The following is a 22,123-nucleotide window of genomic DNA, read 5'->3' on the forward strand; positions in this document are numbered from 1 at the left end:
TGAAAGGCAGGAGCTCTTATCCCATTTCAAAAGCCCATAGCTGACATGAGCTGAGAATTGGGCTTCTGGAAGTTCACGATCAAACTCTGAGCTGCAGGGATGTGTTTAAGGTAGACGATGGTTGCCAATGCCCTACACAGACATTTGTTAGTTAGTCCATTGTGTTGTAAGGGTCTGGCCTTAGGTAAGCAACCATGAACATGGTGTGAGGCACTCCTAGACATTAACAAATTCTCCTGATACTTAATCCTAACAGAGGCTACGGGAAACCCATAGCTTATATACATATGTATGCATGCACACACACACACAAACTGCTTCAGTTGGATGGTATAATTATGCATTTTTCTGTGTAAGGAATTAGGTATTATTACACAGGAGGGGCTTCAAACTCAATCTCATTTGTCACCTAACATAAGCTTCTGCCACAGAGAGAATCACTCTTGGTGACTTAACAGAAGGGAAATCGAGGCCTAAGCAGGCCCAACTGCCTGCTGGAGAAAATCTGTGCACTGTGGGCCTGTGAGAATCACTTGCTGTCTAGAGCATATGAACTCAGCTATCCCTTTTTCATCTGTGAGAAGTGACCATTAGCCTGCCTCTGCCACATTCCACCTCCTTCCCTGAGGTGCCTGTGGCAAGTGACTATCATTTTCTACTATCCCCAATGTCCCTTCCAATACCTGAGGGAGGTATTCTAACTCTCAGACTTCCCAGAGGAGGTGGTTCTGGAACATTCTAGACACATGAGTCCCATCAAGTCAAGTCTGAGATAGTGTGATAATGTTTTCTAAGCAAAGTAAAAACAGCCCTTTCTTCCTCGGCCTTCCTGTTTGCATGACAGTACTCGGTGACCTTTCCATAGAGCAGTGATTCTCAACATGTGGGTCACGACCACTTAGGGTCACGTTCAGATGTTTATGTTACAATTCACAACAGTAGCAAAATTACAGCTATGAAGTAGAAATGAAATAATTCTATGGTTGGGGGTCACCACGCCATGAGGAACTGTATTAAAGGATTATGGCATTAGGAGAGTTGAGAACCACTGCCATAGAGTTTTCTTTCAACACACAGAGCTGAACAGAGATGAGATATCTGTGCTGTTTAGGTGAGAGTGTCTTGTAAGCTCTAGACCCAGCTTTGACCTTTGAAGCCCACAAGCCTATAGCTAAGTCAAATCAGGTGTCACGCCCTGTGGAAGTATCTAAGATGACCAAGGTAGCCACCACCCTTGGAAAACATCTTTGCATGCTTGTGGTGAAGGCATGGGACACTTGTGAGGATGGCATGCTATATAGGACCCCTGTAATTGGGGCTCATGACTTCCCTAGGCCAACTCTTTTTTTTTAACATTTTATTTTTGAGATTTATTTATTTATTATGTATACAGTGTTCTGCCTGCATGCATGTCTGCAGGCCAGAAGAGAGCACCAGATCTCATTAAATATGGTTGTGAGCCACCATGTGGTTGCTGGGAATTGAACTCAGGACCTCTGGAAGCCAACTCTTAAGAATAGATCATTCTCTTTCTTTAATTGCAGGGAAGGGAGACACAGAATGGGCTCCACCATTCAATGCTGGTACCAAAGGACGTAGGCAGTTAGGGTGTCTGGTGGAAACTGGCAGGACCCTAGCTAATGACAAGATGGCCAGAGTCTCAGCCCTTTAGTCACCTGAGTCCTGACAACAAGAATGAATTTGGCAGTAGATTTCCCAGAGCCTCCAGGTAAAAATGAGTTTATCCTTGGAGTACTAAGAAGGGAGCTTTTGGGATGCTTAAAGGCTCTCAGAATAGCTGGTTTCTCCTAGCTTCAAGATCTTATCAATGGCAGCATCCTCTGCCTCATTTCCCCACTAGAACTCCCCTGCCATCTGCTCAGCAAGGTGTGCTCCTCGTAAGACTGAGCTAGCTTTGGACACTCTGGCCTAGGAGGGACTGGTGGTACCTAAGGTGGCTTCAGAAGTCTGTAGGGTGTGTGTACTGATGACTAAAGAAGCATCCTCCTCGTATAGTCCTTAGTTCTCTTCTAAACAGTATTTGCCTGGCTCACCATACGTGACTTCCCCCAGGTCCGTCCTCTCCACAGAATACACTACAACTTATAGAAAAACAAGGCATTTTAGACAAAACTGGATTTGTGCTGGCGGGCATGAGTCTCTCCTGAAGAGAACTGCATGGTAGCCTGCCATGAGGATGACTCATCATAGCTTCATTCAGAGTCACAGGCAGGAGGGAGAAGGAATGAACCCCTACATTGGGGGGGGGGGAAGCGGGAGGATACTCGCTGTCATTTGTAGTCACAGAAAGCAGCTCGGGGCTGACTCCAGGGCTACTGGGCACAAACAGTGATCAGATAAGTGAGAGATGTCCAGGAGAAGGTGCTCTGGCAGTGAGATACACAGCCACTGGTTTGGGATGGCCAATGATCACACAGGTGCCCAGTCTTCCAGCCACGGCAAGGTCATGGAACCTGTAAGCTTCCGACATGAAATGGAGAGAAAACTAAGCCTATATAAAACAGTCTAAGACTCCTTCACTATCTGGGAATTTTTTCAGAATGTAGTGATGTTCTGCTGTGGCAGGGAAAGATAGGAAAATCTGGGGGGAAATGGAAAGACAAAAGGAGTCCCTTGCTCTGGAGTCTGGCTGAAGGCTCTAGCTAGCAGAAAGGCAGGAATTAGAGCGCAGTTAACTGCTTAAGGCCCTTCTCCCTTCCCAGCTACAAACCTGCAATTTTGTAGGACTCTCACTAGTAAGCCCATTTATAGGGAAAGCACATGTACCAAGCTCTTTGTCAACCCTACTGACTCCTGGTTTCACCTCATCAGACTATAATCCCATCCTAGGCATCCACTTATCTCACTCATCAAGAGACACAAAGAAAATGCAGGGAGTGTCTTAGCGAACTTCTGAGAACTTAGCCCAGTCCTGATAGGCTTCAGAGTTGTTTGCCCAAGACTCTCAGACGTGGTCTATTCCAATACATGTGGGCAAAGCTCCTGGAGGGCAAGGAGACTCGCTCACATCTGAGCGGTCCAGGCATTGCCACCATCGCTGATTTCAGGACATAAAACCACAACCCAGAAAATGGAAGAAAAAAGTGAAAGTATTGGCACCTGGGCAGCAGTATTTGGGTGTTTGTGTTGACTGGGTTTTGCTGATCACAAATGTGACCTCTCCTCTTTGAGCCTTGGTCGTAAAGAGGGGTCTGTAGCGAGGCTGAAGCCACCCTCAAAATTTCACCTCCCTGACCAGTTCCCTCTCTCTTCCTCACCCCTTTTGGCTGACTAAAGCTGCCTTTAATTTGTTTTATACATTGGCTGAACAAATGCTCCATTTGGTTAATGAATTCCCAAAGCCCTGAAGGTTCTTCCTGGCTCAGGATCCAGGACAGTAATAGCACCCACGCTGTCTCTCACCCCCTCCACAGCTGGCCCGGGGCCATTGTGCACGTGCTCACTCAGTCCCCCGTCTATCTACACATCTACCCAGCTGCAGCCATGCACCCAGGTCCCTCTCCATCTGCGCCTCCAAGATTCTATTCTTGCATCCAAGAGGCATCCTTGCTGACAGCCCTGGGGACATGGCAGAGGCAGAGGAAAGGCCAATCAGGTGCTGCTGCTGCCGAAGCCAGTCCCGGATGCCGCAGGAGAGACCTGCTACTAAGGCTGCTTGCTTCAATTAAGGGGAGATTGATAAGGGCTGTCAGGGAGAAATGAAGAGACTCTAAGCTTCACTGGTTTGCTGAAACATGGGAGGGAAGGCTTAAGATTAAAAAACAGAAAACTCTCCCTGGAAAGCTCACAGGAGTTGCTGAGAAAAGAAGGAAGACAGAGGCAGTTGTGGGATCTGCCCAGTAGCTCAAACCAACACTGAGGTGGGCCACACCTTGTGGACTGTTTGGAAAAGTTACCCTGTAACTCCCCTTCCAACTAGCCATGCATCTACCGCAAACGTTTTTCACCAAAGAAAACTAGAAACTCAGAAAGGGAAGTGCCTCCCCTGAGGCAAGTGAATGTTTCTCTCTGTGCTCGGTGGGGCTCCATGTTCCTGCCTTGACTAATTGTCCCCCAAGCCTCACCACGCTAGGAGCTGCACAGTGTGCAGGAGGAATTCACAGAGGAGTAGGAGCCTGCTGAGGCTGTATGTAAGAAGACTGTCAACAAAGCGAGGCCCAGGCCAGTGTGGCCCCTTTCTGCCCTGTGTTCATCCCAGCTGTCTGCCACAGTACACAGAAGTGTAGGTTTGCAGCTGAGGCAAATCGGCAGCTCATCTGCATTCCCAAGACAAAGGAGGGAAAACAGGCCTTGCTAGCAAACAGCCGTTTGCAGCGCACTCGTGAATCCCCATGAGCAGAGGCCCAGGTTCTGAGAAGTCTTAGCTTACATGTCATTTGTGATGAGAAAATAAACAAAACAAAACACACACTCTTCAGGAAGCTGCTCTACTTAGAGATATTGTACTAGATACACTGAAGGCAATCATCTTTTTAAAAAACTTCCATGTATGATGCTTCTGGTGAAAACCATTAAGACTGGGCCACCATTGATCCCCAAGGGCATGAGAAAGGCTTGAAAAGAGTGGTTACTTCTGTCTGCACACACAGCACCTCTGGACTATGAGACTATGGGTAAGACACCAGGAGTTGAGCAGCTGAGGCCTTAATCTCCATTAACATGGTATTGGTGTGAGGCCTGGAGAGCAGGAGATAAGAAAGACTGTGTACCCCTAAGCCCCTGGTTCACCCCTCTGGCCAGAAGGAAGGCTTATACAGTGCCAGTAGACCTAAATCCTGTCTTTGCAGCCACCTTATGTATGCAATGCAAATATCTGGACCAGCAGGATAAGTGCATTTGTGCAGCTTCTGGAGGAGCAGCCACTGAATGTGCAGCTGCTGTGGATGCACAGCTGCTTGGCAGGAGAAGCAGTTGGGATTCTTAGCCATCTAACCACCACCTTATTTCTCATAAGGTTTCCAATCTTTGCAAAGACCAGGGCCAAGCTCGGCCCCCTGGCTGGAGCAGGGAGAATTCTGAGCATGGTGTATTGCCAATGGGGATGCCCCTCCCATGGGAGATAGTTCAGGAGTGTCCTTTTCTGAGTTGTATGGGTCTTCTGCTCCACACAGTTGCCAACTGGTTTACAAGGTCCCAGGCATGGACCTAGTCTAGAGAACACCCCTCTCTAGAAGCACCCTGACATCTACCACATAGTCACTTGGCTGCCCACCCCCAGCCGTTTTCCCACACATGTCTGACTTCCGGTCATCTCACCATGACTCTTCCTTCAGAGCCCATGGCATCAGCTCACCTCTGTCCCTTTCTTGGGGAGCAGTATAGGATTGTCATGTCTGTCCCTGAGAATATATGCAGTGCTTCTCTGTTGCTACAACTACATCAGGTGACATTCAAACACCCGATGAATGATAACCAGCACCCACTCAGCTATTTGCACAACAAACATTTTCCTTATGGTGCCTCTGGCCATGCCTTGAGGCACACTCGATGGCTCAGGGTCTCCAGATTCTCCTGATTCCTAGCCTGAGGCCTCCATTCCCCGGGAGTCTTCTAGGTGGGACAGAGTCTGGTCGCCACTTCCTTCATTACACCTGCTGTAAAGTGCCATTCCCCTGCTCTCTGAGAACTAACACCCATTAGCTCCAGCTAATGTCCATAGCCAACTTCTTAATATTCGCAGTCTGAGAAAATGAGGACACAGCAAAAAGTTGTCTGAAAGCGTGCACGCCAAAGGCTAGAAGGCTATTGGTTGTTATCTCCCTGGTTCACTGACTGAGTAAATACCACCCTGACATGTCCTTTATATCAGTGTTTGCTACCCTGTGGCACCCCTGCCTTCCTTGTTCCTTGAACACAGAAGAGGTTCACCACAGACCTGGCTGATGTCACCGTAAGAATGAGTCACTGCTGTAGCTCTATCCTGGGTCCTCTGACTTGCTTCAATGTTACTGTAGTACCAGAGCCATAGCCTTCCTCCCCAGTGGGAGGATGGGCTACTGAACTGGGGCCTGTCTGGCTTTCCCTTCTCCATAAACTTCTCTTGTTAAAAGCTACACTCCCCTTGGCCTCAAGGTACCCTCTGGCTACCCTGTCAGAAATGCTGCCCAGCTAGATGACCCATTCCAGAGTGGTGGCCTCCATGACAGCAGAACACTAAACTTCACAACCTCACTGAGAGCCAAGCACCAACTGCATGATCAATGGTCAATGCTTGCCCAACTAATAAGATTATCTGAGACTGGGAGTGTCTCAGGGACGATCAGCCAGACAACGACAGAGAGAGCATACTAGCAGAGTTAACACATTAAACAAGGGCTGAGGGCTGACTCCTCTTTCGATGATGCCTGGCACTGGTGCCCAGATCCCCTGCTGCACATTCACCTACCTGCTGAGCAAAGGCCCCTGACCTCTAAGGTAAAAGATGGCAGCAAGAACCACAGAGAAAGAAAATTGAGCCAGAGCTCCTAGGCCATCCCTGGACATCAAGCTTCATTTAGGGGAACCATCTGTCAGAAACAGCCATAAAACACTCTTTTTTAAATGGGTGTCCTTCCTCGTTTTTCTTTCTCCTTCTGTTAAAAATTTAAGTTAGAAACAAGCTTGTTTCACATGTCAATCCCAGCTCCATCTCACTCCCCTACTCCCCCACCCTCCCCACAAGGCTCCCCAGTCCCCCACCCAATCTCCACTCCGATCCCCAGGGAGGGTGAACCCCTCCATGGAGGATCTCCAGAGTCTGTCATTTCATCCAGGGCAGGGTCTAGGCCCTCCCCCATGAGTCTAGGCTGAGACAGCATCCCTCATTGAGGGATGAGCAGCCAATGTCCATTTGTATGCTCAAGATAAATACTACCCAAGGCCCCTCAGATTACCTAGGCCTCCTCACTGACTCCCACATTCAGGGGGTATGGATCAGTCCATGCTGTCCACCCAGCCATCAGTCTGAGGTCCAAGAGCTCCCCCTTGTTCAGGCCAACTGTTTCTGTGGGGTTAAACCAGCCCAGTCTTAATCAATTTGCTTATCAGTCCTCCCTCTCTGTCACTGGATTCCAGGAGTTCAGTTCAGTGTTTAGCTGTGGGTGTCTGCCTCTGCTTCCATCAGTCACTGGATGAAGATTATGTTTCCCAGGCTCTCTGGCAGTGGGATTATGATAAAATACCTTGTGGTAATACTAACCAAACAAGTGAAAGACCCATATCACAAGAGCTTTGAGTCTTTACAGAAAGAAACTAAAGAAGACACCAAAAGATGGAAAGATCTCCCATACTCTTGGATAGGTAGGATCAATATAGTAAAAATGGCAATCTTACTGAAAGCAATATACATATTTAATGCAATCCCCATTAAAATCCCAGCACAATTCTTCACAGACCTTGAAAGAACAATTCTCAACTTTATATGGAAAAACAAAAGACCCAGGATAGCCAAAACAACCCTGTTCAACAAGGCAACGTCCAGAGGCATCACCATCCCTGACTTCAAGCTGTATTATAGAACTATAGTCCTGAAAACAGCTTGGTATTGGCACAAAAATGGACAGATAGACCAATGGAATCAAATTGAACACCCCAACGTTAACGTATGAACACCTGATCTTTGACAAAGAAGCTAAAATTATACAATGGAAAAAAGAAAGCAACTTCAACAAATGGTGCTGGCATAACTGGAGGCTGGCATGTAGAAGACTGCAGATAGATCCATGTATATCACCATGCACAAAACTTAAGTCCAAATGGATCAAAGACCTCAACATAAATCCAGCCACACTGAATCTGTTAGAAGAGAAAGTGGAAGGTACCCTTGAATGAATTGGTACAGGAAACCACTTCCTGAACATTACTCCAGTAGCACAGACACTAAGATCGACAATTAATAAATGGGACCTCCTGAAACTGAGAAGCTTCTGTAAGGCAAAAGACACAGTCAGCAAGTCAAAAAGGCAGTCAGCAGATTGGAAAAAGATATTCACTAACCCCACATCTGACAGAGGGCTGATCTCCAAAATTTACAAAGAACTCAAGAAGAAAGTCTCTAAAACACCAAAGGATCCAATTAAAAAGTGGGGTACAGAACTAAATAGAGAATTCTCAGTAGAGGAGTCTAAAATGGCTGACAGACACTTAAGAAAGTGCTCAACATCCCTAGCCATCCGGGAAATGCAAATCAAAACAACTCTGAGATACCATCTTACTCCTGCCAGAATAGCTAAAATCAAAAACCCCAATGACAGTTTATGCTGGAGGGGATGTGGAGAGAGGGGAACACTCCTTCACTGCTGGTGGGAGTACCACTTTGGAAATCAGTATGGAGATTCTTCAGGAAAACGGGAATCAGTCTACCACAAGACCCAGCAATTCCATTGTTAGGCATATACCCAAAAGATGCATGTTCATACAACAAGGACGTCTGTTCTACTTTGTTCATAGCAGCATTATTTGTAATGCCTGGATGCCCCTCAGCTGAAGAGTGGACAGAGAAAATGTGGTACATTTACACAATGGAGTACTATTCAGCGGAAAAAAACAATGGAATCTTGAAATTCAGGCAAATGGACGACACTAGAAGAAACCATCCTAAGTGAGGTAACCCACTCACAAAAAGAGAAACATGGTATGTACTCACTCATATATGGATTTTAGACATGAATCAGGGGAGTGCCAGCATAGATTCCCATAAAAACACCTTTGATGGGGCCAAAAAATGTTCCATGAGGCTGATCCTCTCTCTCTTCAAGGCTGGCAATACCTCCTATGTAACCTTGATGTGTCTGTCTCCAGAGTCAGCGGTCCTGCTGGCCCACAGGGCAGACAGGCAGCTGTGAACAGGTCGGAGGCACTCAGATCTCTCCCTCGTGGTTTCAGTAACTAATGAAAATGACACCCACCAGGAAGGGTCCTTTGGTGGCATCTGCCCTACTCCACACACCCTAAAACTTCCCGTCATTCCTGCAGCTATGCCTTGGTTTACACAACATGCCTTGATGGGGTTGGGGGTTCCTGTAGGAACCATGACTAATGACAGAGTTTGGAACCTGCCTGGAAATAAAATGCATTTAAGTGTGTAAAACTTCAGTGTCACATACCAAGTGCTAAGCAGGAAGACAGGGAGAGATGCAAGAATCCAGCATAGTGTCAGGATAAGGCCTCCCTAGAGGAGAAACTGTGCAGCTGAGACTCCGGAAGGATCAGCCAGCTAGGGAGAACAGGGAAGGAATGGGAGATAGGTGGTGGAGGTCAATGGACTGGCATGGGTATGAGGAGAGTCTTGGCAATGAGGTCTGTGGATGTGGCGAGTTTTTTAGATTCTGTTCTAGGATAAGGAGGGCACTGAAGGCTTTGTGGTGCTAGGTGTGTGGTTTAAAAAGAATGTGTAACCAGATCTCTAGACAAGACACAAGGATACCAGTGCTCAGGCATCTAATCAGGTCTCTAGGTATTGCTAGGGTGCTGTCTGATAATAACGGTACTGCTGAGAGTCCTTCTGTTTCAAAGTTGAAGGATCCCAAGGTCTGAAGTGACAGTAACCCTGACTTGCTTTGGCCGTGGCCAGGAAGTCCTATACATGCAGAGGCAATACTGGAAACTGAGGAACTAAATTTTCTGGACTAGTTGATGTGCCAAGGCCCGGTTTCTAAACGTGGGCACTTGGTGCTGGTCGGTGCTTTCCCGGCTCCTGCAGTGCAGTTGGGTTCACCTAGCACCTCTAACCACTGGGGACAGTCTCTGAGGTGAGGGAGCTCCTCATGAGTCGAGAGCAGTAGCTCTCAATCTGTGAGTTGCAACCACAGACCATCAAAAACCACAGATATTTACATCATAATTCATAACCAGAAAAATTATAGTCAGGAGGTAGCAACATAAACAGTTTTCTGGTTGGGGGCCACCACAACATAAGGAACTGTATTAAAGAGTTGCAGCCTCAGGAAAGTTGAGAACCACTAGTCTAGAGGAGCCAAGGTGCAAAAATGTGAGCCAGACTTCAGCTAGTGCCAGGTCCTGCTCTGGGCAAGGGGCATACTTGAGTGAACCATCTGACCTCTCTAAATCTGTGGTTAAAAGGAAGCGCCCCTCTGTGGGTGCAGCTGTGAGATATGGGAACCCTGGGAACCCCAGCTTCACAAGTAGCACCTCCCTGTGCCCTTGCCATGGGGCTCTGAGCCTTGGTTTTACACAGCCTCTGGCTGAGATGTCCCTTACTGAACCCTGTCTCCCCATGGTTCACCTGTTCTCAGGACTTCAATCAGTGTGGGGTGAGGGAAATACAAACCAGCTCTGCTCACAGCCTAGGGAACCACAATTGAATTTAAACTCTGGTCCTCTTGTTTGGTCTCCGTGATTCAGCCCCAACGTCTACCCTGTGGGGCAGAAGGGTAGGAGACACACTATCTGAGTCATCCAGTTGAGGAAGTCCAAGATCTTAGCATCGTGTGGCTTTGTTTGCACACACATGATCACATGAGCAGCTGAGCTACTGTGGGAAGTGTGCCACGCAGAGGGTGAGATACCGCAGTGGCACAGGATCGCTAGGCTAAGGAAGGCATGTAGAGACCCATAGCAAGGGCTATTTCTTTATGCCAGCCTGGCCTTGAGCTCGAAATCCTTCTGCCTCAGCCTCCCAATTGCCAGGATTGCAGGTGTATGTCACCATGCCCAGATTGTGGAGGAGAGTTCTGATTGCAGTGAAGAAGAGGCCCACTGAAGGGCTGGGGAAATGGCTTAGTCAATCAATTGCAATTCTTACAAGCATGAGTTAGATTAGAGTCCCCAGGACCTACGTGGGAAAATAAATCTGCGCATGGCAGTGTGTTCTCACGATCCCAGTGCTCAGGAGGAAGAGAAAGGCAGATCCTTGGGACTCACTGGCCAGACAACCTAGTCAATTTGGTAAACTCTAGGCCAGTGAGACTCTGTCATTTAAGAAAAGATACATAGTGCCTGGGGAATGGCACTCAGAGTTGACCTGTGGCACACACATATACAGGAATATACCTATACTGTACACATATGTATACACACCTGTAATATATACACACATACACACACAAAAGAAAAAAAAGCAAGAGTTTAGCTGACAGAGCCATCACTTCCCAATGGACATGCCACTGCAGGGAATGGTCCTTAAGGAAGCCCGATGTGGTTGAGAGATCCCTGGGCAAGGATGAGGCTCAAGGTGAGACATTAGGGGGAGATATCAAAGGCTATCTATAGACTCCAGCTTCCTACACTCTATAGATTCTAGCTTCTTACACTCTATCTATAGACTCCAGTTTCCTACACTCTATAGATTCCAGCTTCCTACACTCTATCCATAGACTCCAGCTTCCTACACATCCATAGACTCCAGCTTCCTACTCTCTATAGATTCCAGCTTCCTACACTCTATCCATAGACTCCAGCTTCCTACACTCTATCCATAGACTCCAGCTTCCTACACTCTATCCATAGACTCCAGCTTCCTACTCTCTATAGATTCCAGCTTCCTACACTCTATCCATAGACTCCAGCTTCCTACACTCTATCCATAGACTCCAGCTTCCTACACTCTATCCATAGACTCCAGCTTCCTGCACTCTATCCATAGACTCCAGCTTCCTGCACTCTATAGACTCCAGCTTTCTACACTCTTTCTCTTGATCTCCCTCCTCCTGCACATGCTCACTACTTTATTCCCACACAGATACGAAAGGGGAACCTGCCCAGATCTTTCTTCCAATCATCACAGCAGCCAAGGGCAAGGTCCACATTGGGATTTTCAAGAAAGCTCACCTTTAAGATAGATACACTTTGAGTTTCCTCAAGCAGACTTAGATTCCCTGTTCAAGGCCTTTTTTTTTTTTTACCCTAACTCTCTTGTCACCAAAACATAAAACATGGCTACCCATACAGATCCCATACAGGACCTGCCTAAGATGTAGTTACTAGCTAGCCAATGCCAAGAACTATGGGGAGTCAACAAAAACCAAAAGAGGCAAGTATCCCCAGTCCCTTCAGAATATGTGACCCACTGATACCTTGAGCACAGGTGGCTGTCAGAAACCTGTAGTGTTACTGGATTTTGCTATGCAGCCAGGGAAAGCTAAGAGAGTTGGGTCAGAGTCCTTTGAACCATGGAGTCTATTCATGGCCCTCCATCCCTGGCCTAGCAGGAATGTAGACCCAGCAGGTCCAGGTCACCTTGAAGTGGATTTCATTACTGCCACATCTATTGATGGTGTTGTGGCTTGAGGACCTGGGTTCTTGATGGCTGTAGATACTGTCCTCAGATGTTCACAAAGATGTGAGGGCATAGGAGCAAGCATTTGCCTAAGCTTTGATGGACCTGTTCACTCATATCATTTGGTCCAGTAGAATTTTCTATCTATTCAGTGTCAGGCACAAGACAGCATGCTGAGGACACAAAGCTGATGGGATTCAAAGGTACATGCTAAAGTCTTCATGGGAAAGGCAGCATTAGAAATGGCTGGAAGGATACAAGGGTGCTGTCTCAGCAGTTGGGAAGAGTGGATGAAGCAACAGTGAGACCTCCAGAGACCTTGACCACGCTACCAGGGGGGTTGCACTGACACTCTATCAGGGTGTGCCTGGTGGTTTCCTAGCATCAAGTGGGTGACATGGTCCAATCACACATCCCAGATGTGTTTTTAAGAGGTTGTCCTGGTATCAGCTGTCGAATTTGCAGGCCCTCTCTTAATGGCTGCAGGGAGAGCCAACTTCCTAGGAAATTACTGCTTCTGCACAGCCTCAGGGCTTATCTCCCTCCTGCTTCTTTTTGAAGGATAGCTCAGGGGGGCTGTGTAGCTTCTGTCTACATAGCCTTGCAGTGGTGGCACATGCCTTTAATCCCAGCACTCAGGAGGCAGAGGCAGGTGGATCTCTGTGAGTTCGAGACCAGCCTGGTCTACAAGAGCTAGTTCCAGGACAGCCTCCAAGGCCACATAGAGAAATCCTGCCTCGAAACACCCCCTCAATAATAATAATAATAAAATTCCCTCTACTGCCCAACTCTGTCCCAAGCACAATCCTCCATCTTGGCCTCCATACCTGGCATTCAAAGTGAATGCTAAGCCTTAGTAAGGGTGGCAGGGGGAAGCCCTATTTCTAATTCTTGTAATTCTGGTCAGGGAAAAGTGTGCCTTAGACCCACACAGACATCCACCACTGGCAGTAGATTCACAGAAGTTCTACAAATAAATAGTCAGTGAGCTCTCCATCATGCTTATAAATTGAATATTTTCTTCGGACCTTCTTGACCAAGCCAGTAGTCATAGCTTCACAAATAGGGACTCTGGATGCCCACGGAGAAGGGGCAAGTTGTGGAGCTCAGGTTTAGGGGCCTGACACCCAAGGGAAAGGGCCATGGAGCCAGCCTCCTGCACTGCAAGACAGTCCACACATAGCACAGAGGTGTGCCATCATCATCCAGGCCCGCACTCACCACCTGTCCTACCCAGGAACAGTTTAGAGTTCTCCACTGGCCAGCTGGCTGACTCACGCCTGAACTTACTGTTACAGAGGACTCACTGCCTCAAGCCCTGGGCCAAGGTGTTAGTTATTGTTCTTCCTTGGTACCCAAGGAAGGGACCCTAAGGATTTTCATTCCCTAGATGAGTAAGTTGAAGCCCAGGGAGGGGCTAACCATACCAGGTGGTTCTGGAATACCTGACCAGTCAAGATGCTGTCCCATAAAGGCCTGGAAATCGCCTTAGGTGTGAGGGAACAGCCTACTTTGTTCATTCCCAGCTTCCAGAATCATGACCAGCATATGATGGACTCTCAGTAAGAATGGAACTGGGGAGAGCTTGCAGGGCATGTTGTAGGTATTTGGGTGTCTGCAGAGAAACAGCAGAGATGGAAGGCAGTGAGGCTGGGATTGAGGGTTCCCACAGCCTCAGGCAAACAGACCTCTGAAGAGACTACTTCTGTCTCAGGTACGCTGGGCACCATAAAGGGTGTGATGAGCATAAAAAGCAACAGGACACACAGCCTGTAATGTGTGCACCTGCGGCAAAGGAGTTGAGCTTCTGACGCCTACGGCAGAGCCAGGGCCTGATAGGGTGGGGATCCTGTGATCTAGACCTACTGCCAAGGGGGAAGAGGGGCTGATCTATTCACTGGAGGTGATCTAGAATTATACAGCTGTGCTTAGAGTGGTCATCGGGGTCCTTAGAAGTGAGAGGGACATCTTACAAAAGGTTCGGGGCAGGTTCGAATAAAAAAAAAAAAAAAAAAGGAAAGGACATGACTGCTCCTGGGTATGATGGAGGAGAAAATTTATTGTAGACAGATGTGTGGGAGAGCATAGCCAGAGGCATGGACATCTGGAAGAGTCCAGAGTGGACATGATCAGACACAGTTGGGTCATGTTGGGAGACATGGAGGAGAAGGGGACAGAGGAGACCCAGGTGCAGCAGCCAAGAGGGACAAGGTACAAAAGGGAAAGGTAACACAATGGCTGTCTTATATAGGAAGTGCAGTCCACCCCCTCCCAGCCCCCACCCCCACCCCCAGGTTGGAGAATTCAGGGTAGAGGGCAGGGTATGCAAACCAGGAAGGCCCTATAACAGGTGGGGACTAAAGGTTGCTGGTAGAACCTGAAGGCCAAGCCCACTTTGAAATGTTAAATAGACACCTCAGCCATTTGTCCTAGGGTTTAACACTTAACAGGTTCTACCCAAGGAGGTCTCAACTTGAGGAAGAAGCAGCCTGAAATCACCACCAGAGAGCAAGGACTCACCACACATAGCAGGACCAAAGATGAGAAGAGCTGTGAACCGATGACGTGAGAGAGATTCCCTGAGGAAACCCTGCACCCCGAATACCACTCTTTAAAGTGAGGCCCACTTCTGACTCTCACTTTGGTATCACAGAGGGGTGAGCCCCCATCTGGTGGGAACTCGCATGATCACAGGTTTTGGTAGACCACATGGTCTCTTACCCTCCCTGGGGATAAGAAGCTCCTGTTACAGGCCTACTAGTCTACTCCCTCTCCTGCAGACATCAGCCTGCTGTTCCTCTATGCTACAAGATGGGGCTGGGCTTTCCACGGGGATAGTTTCCCAAAGAGACCTGCCTCCAGCCCACCCTCTGAAGCTTCGGGCCCCCTTCTACATAAGAGGCCCACATATCAGAAATGCCACTGACTAAAAGAGAGCCTCTACTAGCCTTCTTTTGCACACATGCAAAGTATGACAACTGTTGTTGCATCTGGGTGTCATGGGCATTACATAAGACCAGGTTGCAAGTCTCCCTGCAGAGCACTGGGCAGAGCGAGGGATGGCTCAACCTGGCTGCCCCCCCCATTTCCTCTCTACCTAAAATAATTGGATTTTAAACATGTCATCAGATGAGAGAGAACGATGGAGTATTTCCATCCCATCAAGACACTCCTTCATTGTTCTTTCTGTGAAAAATGGAGGGACCATTAATTTTCCAGAAAGGCAAGACATGAAAAAAAAATTACATCTCCAAACCAGGAGGACGGATTGTGTGCTGCAGATCTCTGTGGGAGGAGTGGGGGAGGGCTGCTTGGAGGCCTGGCCTGCATTTTCCCACTAACCACAAACTCCACAGCTCATACTTGAAGTTAAAGAAGGAAAGAAGGGAGGAGGGGAGAGCTAGACCCTCAGGCTTCAGGCCTGACTGCAAATTAGAATAAGTTTTCTGAAGAATGGTTCTCAGAGAAGAAATTATCCTTAACTTTGTGAAAGGCAAGGCTTCCTCATTCACCCAGATGAGGGCTTTTCCCTGCTTTCTCAGAGCCACCATCTGGATTACGGGGATGCTCACATCTCTGAGTAGCTATGGAGGCTGCTGGCCAGGTGTGTGGGTAAGTCCCAGCTGTCCACTGCTGTCAGTCTGCTTCCTATTGCCAGGGCCAGGTACCCCCGTCCTACCCCACTTCCTGGCAGCCTTCTCCTGTCTGGGCACATTTTCTTTGGTTAACATCAAGCTTCTCTAGAAGGGTGGTGCTTTGAAATAAGAGAGGCTCTCCATGTACTGTCCCATGGCCTGGCAGGTTATGCCTCTTTTCCTCCCTGTACAGTAGGACTGGTGACAGGGGGCTAACTGACAGGGACTGAACAATGATGCCCCTTTTCTGTTTGCTCCTGTCTATCCTGCCAGGCTCTGGTCAGTTGCATGGCATTCCATCAGAGCTTGCAAATGTAGTGGCAGACTTCCTAGTGGCCAGACTTCCCTATAAGATTGTGGAATCCCAATATTTATCGGGTTGTATCAATAAAGCCCGCATCTTCTGGCTGTGGCTGAAGATCAGTGTAGCACACTAACTTCATTGGGCCAATGGAACACAAGGATGGGTTGCAGGGCCCGGGATGTTCCCTCAGACCTGGCATGAAATAGCCTCTTCTCTGATTCTTTACAGCACCTGGTACACAGTGTCTTAGACTCCAAGAGCGATGCACGGCCAAGGGGTAGGATATGAACAAATCCTGAACCCCAGCTTGGGGCAGGTCATACCAGCTTTGGCCTATGCACTGTACTGAAGTCACCATTGTTTTGAGTTTTCAGCTACTTGTAGCCAAAGTTAACCCTAATCAACAAGATGTGACCTTTTGCTCCCACAGCCACCCTTGGATTGGCAAATGAAGCCAGAAAGTCTCCAGCTGAGGAGGAAAGGCAGACTGGGAAGCCCTGAGGCATCTGGGAAGGCTTCCTGCTGGGGTTGCAACGGGAGGCACCATATAAGACACTTGTGAGCCAGCATCTGGGATGTGGCTTCCAATCCCATGGAACCCCAAACAGACAGGCAGAATGGTGAAGAAATGCTAACCCAGGAGGCAGCAAACCAAGGGCAAAGGACTGCAAAGAGAGGAGGGGCCAGGGAGTTAGAGATGAGACAAATGCAAAGTGGCAACAGAGGCCACCAGGAAGTAGCTGAGGTAGGGGGGGCTTGAACTTCACGAGGACAGTGAAGAAGTGCTTCAAAACGCTAGGCCCCAGAAGCCGGCAGCTACAGAGAGGTTGTCGCAGCAGGCTGTTGAGGGTCCTGAAGAACTGATGGCTGGGCTGGCTTGGGCTCAGCCTCCTTACAGACGTCAAGGTCATCATCAATCCTAACTTGAATTGAGCTCCGCATTCTGCAGCAAGGAAGGAGGCTCTCGTATCAGCGGCCCAGGGCCAGTCTGCAGAACTCACCAAACATGACCCAGTGGGCTGGGGTGAATGCCCTGAAGACCACATGAACACAGTGAATTATTTGGGGAATAAACAAATGAAGACAAGCATCTGTAAACTATTTAGATAGGCACCTGTTTTGACGGTCTCTGAAAGAAAACGTAAGTGCTTTGCTAAGTTCCCATTAGTATGTGTCAATAAACACTAGCCATATCAGAAGCTGCCCCATGCTCACAAATGTGACAGTGGGACCACAGCAATGGACGGTCTCACAGGTGAGCACTGAACGGCACCCCAAGCAAAGCCATCCTCATTCTCCTCAGCCTTTGCTGCTGCCACCTGCTGTGCCCTGCCAACGGTGAGCAGAGTATGCAGCCTGGCACAGGAGTTCGGTGATCTGGGTGGTCTGTCCAATGAATGTCACTTCAGATCAATAGTTCTCTTTATCACCCAAAGTCATTAGCAAGCTCTGTGCGGTCAATCAGAACATGCTTTCCTTTGGTCACTTGTTCAGTGGTGCTTGTCACAAGGCAGCTGTGTGGCAGGATCTGGATGTGTGGCTTCCAGTCCCACAGAGTCCTGAAGTGCAAGAAGAATGGGGAGAGAGGGAGGGTGCGAGCCCGGGAATCGGCATGACACAGCACTTGCAGGACAAAGTGTTGAACCAAGAACATGGAACACTAACCTGCCATATGCTAAGTGGGGAAGGAAATTAAAGTTCCTGAGATGGCAATGCCACATGCTCACAAAACAAGGGGCACGAGCTGACAATGAATGGGAGAGATGCACACACCCCCACACACTATGGGCAAGGGACAGAGGCATTTTGTTAGCTCAGCCAGAAGGAAGTTCATGTGCAAGCACACTTGGACTCCTGGAAGCAGCATATCAATCCCGCTATCCTAACAAGATGGGACGAATGAGCCAACCCTGCCTCAAAGGGAAGACACCATATCTACCTCCCAAAAGTATCTTGGACCTCTTCCAGGGAAAGGTGTGTGCCCTGTATCAGTGACCAGGGTTCTGGGATCCTGGAAACCTGGACTTGGGTCTGGTGAATGGTTCCTGACCACTTACCCAGGCCATATGTTAGGGTGTTATTGTCTCTCTTAGATGATACTCACTCTAATGGCTGTCTTGGAAGATGTTGGGGTAGCAAGGAGTACAGAGGAGCATGAGATAAGTAATGTAGTAATGGATAATAGTTTATGGCCCAACAGCTGAGCCTACAGGGCCAAGACACCCTGCAGCTATATGGCTAGCGGGCAGCCTTGCTGGTCCATAGTGCTCATCCATGGGGACTGCTGCACTGTTCACTCATCTGCAAGCTGCCACGCACCCTACAAAGAAAGCATCATTTCCTGTCCCCCAACCCTGAAGTACATACTGCTTCTTCAATGATTACAGAAGACTAATGAAGCATATGTATGCAAAAGAATAATTTTCTTCACACACACACACACACATGTACACACTGTAAAGGGGCTGATGGTGGCCATGAGCAACCCATGAGACCATTCATCATTCTGTAATGTGAACCAGGACACATTCTCAGGAATATGCACAGATCTATGGTTGTATATAAACATACATGCAAAAAAATTTGTGTGCACAGAGCTCAAGTTGGATCATTTTCTATATATAGCATAAAACTGTATAGATACCACTCTCCATATAAATATGCATATATATGTTTATTTCCCAGACCCAGAAATAGAAACCTATATACTTAGATGAATTACAGTGCTTAAAAGAAATCCCAGGGCTGTGCGCCGCGTGCTCCAGTCTGAGAGCACTGTGTTTCCTCTCTGTTTTGCCTTGGCAGCTTCCCCTGGTGGCTTCTTGGCTCCCCTGATGCTGGGTGATGTCACTTCACTAGCCAAAGCCACACTGCGGGTTCACTGTCTAGACAGGCTGTGAGGGCAAGTGCAGAGGCAGATTTGTCTGGCACACAGTGTCCTATAGATATCAGAAACTGAGTGAAATTCTCCAGAAAGCTTCTGCTTGGTCAGTTCACAGTATACAGCATGGGCAACGAGAGGCCTCCTGTTTCAGAGAATCACAGCAGCTGGCCCCTTCAGCCTAAGTCACATGATGGTGCTAGCTGTCCTCTTAGACCCTGGACCATGCAGCTCTTCTCTGAAGAGTGTCACTGTGTCCTGAGCTCTGTAAGCCCTGAAGTGCTACGCTGTCCTCCTCTGCTTCAAGGCTTCATTGCATTTCCTATCACGGCAACAGGGATTTCTGCGATGTCAGGAGACACAGACAGTGACTATTTGCCACAGACGGGTGATGTTTACAGCTGTCTGGTGGATCACGCATGTGTTCTGGGCTACATCCCAGCATGTACATATGCAAATAGTATCATCAGGGTGACACCAAGAGGGTGAACATTTCTGGAGCTATGCTACATGCTGTGCGGCCTCTGCTTTGATGACTTTCACAGTCCCTGAGGCAGAACCAGCAGGCTCCTTCCGGAGCGTGAAACAGGCTAGGAGGTGAGGTAGCTTTTCCGGGTCACCCTGTTGAGACATATCTCAGCCATCTGCTGTTCCAGCTTGCCTCATCTGGCTTGACACCAATGACCACTATCCTGGAGGTTCTGGGACCTTGTCCAGAAGATGGCTTGAATACTCTCATTTTCATGGTCCTCCTAGGACCTTTCTGCTCTTTCCTGGTAGTCAAACCAGATCCCTGAGGTCCTTCCCCATCCTCTTCAGAGACCAAACCATCACCCAAATGCTCTGGCACCTGCTTCCTCACCAGCTACACATTACAGACGAGGATGCAGGGCTGAGAACACCCATGTGAGTGAAACAGACACTGACACCCCTGAAGCCTGTGCCAGGGGCTGCATAGGGCTAAGGACAGCTATGATAGTGGCCCAACAAAACCATAAATTTAACATGTTATGGAGGTTGGTTTTTAATTGTTATCTTTTTTACTAACTCCATCTCATGGTTCATGAGTATGAGCCTTGGAAATGACAACACCGTATTGTCAAGTCCAAAGATGGACATGACTGGTACTGAGTACCCATCACAGTGGGGATTACTATCAATGATGATGCTGAGGTTAACTGTGGTGCTGGGATTGAACCCAGGGCCTCCCAAATGCTAGGAAAGCACTCTGTCCTCCCCTGTGTGTGATATTAGTCAATTAGTTCTACAGTAGCTAGCTTGGCTACTCAGGCAGCTAAGCCAGCCACCATTAGAGTCCCACACTCCTGACCCACTGTTTGAACTCTTCCTGCTTAGTCCCAAACCCAGTGCCCCTCAGGGAGACAGGAGCTCCAAGCTATCCCAGTGATTTGCAGTTCCAGACCACTTTTGTCCTAGAAAAAAGTGAGTCACCTATAACAACATTCTAGTCACAAGTCACCAAGAGAAAGCACATGCCAAAATACATGAAAAGTCTGCATTGTATAATTTTAGGGAGGCACTTTGCTATGTCAGTGAATCACCCAATGAAATCATTCATCCATCCTCAAAGGCAAACTGCATCTACACCTTTACCAGTCACCCACACATCTATTCGTTCTACTTCGCTTACCCAACTCTTCACCTATCCAACTCAACTGTGTACCAGTCCATCCAGCCATCCAGCTATAGGCTCTACCTTCCCACTTATCTTTCTTATGAAGGTTTATCGCATGCCAAGAGCCATCCCACAAAACTGAGTTTGAAAGACATCATGCTCTGAGACAATTTACAGCACTCCACAGACAGACCTCCATGGGGAGCTTCTAGAAGTGATCGTGGAGGAAATGCCCATTCTTGGCTCCAGCCAGCTGATGGTGTCCTGGACACTTGACTGGTGCCTATCCAGAGCCTGGCTTCTTGGATGGCACAGGAACTTGTGTAGGAATGTGATAAGCTCTGAAGAGAGACATGAACAAAGTCCCATCTGAGCGGAAGCACTGTGCCATAGCCAGGGAATCCCAGACAGCATCTGAACTTGACCTGACTTGAACCTAAGCACGTATGGTTCCCCGATTCATCCTCTTTTCACAAGCCTGTTCTGCTTTCTGCAGGAACTCGGGAGCTCAGCTTGCCCACAAATGGGGCTGATCCCTCCTCATCTTCGCTCCAGACACCATGTAAAGGTGGCACATGAGTGGCAGATTTCCTGGAAAATGTGTCCTAGGAGGCAGGACTCTGGTCTTGCTGTGCACAGCTATTGGTCCTGCAGAGAAAGGCTAGGCAGAGGGATGCCACAGGATGCAGTTCGGAAAGGTTGGGTAGCACCAGGTGACCAAAAAGGAGTACTTGGTGAGGAAATGGGTCAGGAAGAAAAAGGACTTTCTGTGGACTTTGTTGGAAATATTTACACTTGGTCATCTTTGGCACACAAGTGGTGGTTCACATAATGACTTCATTGTTAACTGAGCTGGCATCCAAAAGAGACTGAGAGTCATTAGGCTGTAAGCAGCACAGTTGCCTAGAGTAAGCTGGCTGGACTGTATCCAGGTATGGAGTAGTGGCTTTTGGTTAAGAAACAGGCTATGTTTTCCTCAGGCATTCTGAGAGGGTCTGTAACAAAGATGGCTGCCTGCAAGGTGCCAGGGAGGCAAAGGCTGTCCCTGAGGTTGCACTCAGGAAATGCTTGCTGGAGACAACACCTCAATTCCCCACAAAAGCAAATCTAAACCCCCAAAGTATCGTAAGTGCTTTCTTCTAAGCCAGTGATAGTCAGAAAGGAGCCTGTGAGAGTGAGGCCTGCATTATGGGGAGGCGGTGCATGGAACCTCGTGCCATTCTGAGGACTGAGGGAGGGATAGGCAGAAGTCTCCTTATAGGTGGGAGCCTGAGGACCATGATGGCTCACATGACAGAGGACACAGAGGACTGCTAATTGAACTTGGGGGATTTTTAATTTTCATTTATGAATAAATAAATAGATGTAATATTTGATGCTGTCTACATTACATGCATACAATAATCACACATTCATGTGTGTATACCTGTAA

The 22,123-nt window shown here is 48.1% G+C and overlaps 1 protein-coding gene across 7 annotated transcripts in view; it reads right to left on the reverse strand.

Moving 5' to 3' along the window:
- The window catches only part of Trappc9 (trafficking protein particle complex subunit 9), a 456,271-nt gene that overhangs the window by 59,527 nt on the left and 374,621 nt on the right, over positions 1 to 22,123 (reverse strand). The window lies entirely within an intron of this gene.

Source organism: Mesocricetus auratus, unplaced genomic scaffold, assembly GCF_017639785.1.
Source record: "Mesocricetus auratus isolate SY011 unplaced genomic scaffold, BCM_Maur_2.0 Super-Scaffold_100055, whole genome shotgun sequence".
NCBI classification, from domain to species: domain Eukaryota; kingdom Metazoa; phylum Chordata; class Mammalia; order Rodentia; family Cricetidae; genus Mesocricetus; species Mesocricetus auratus.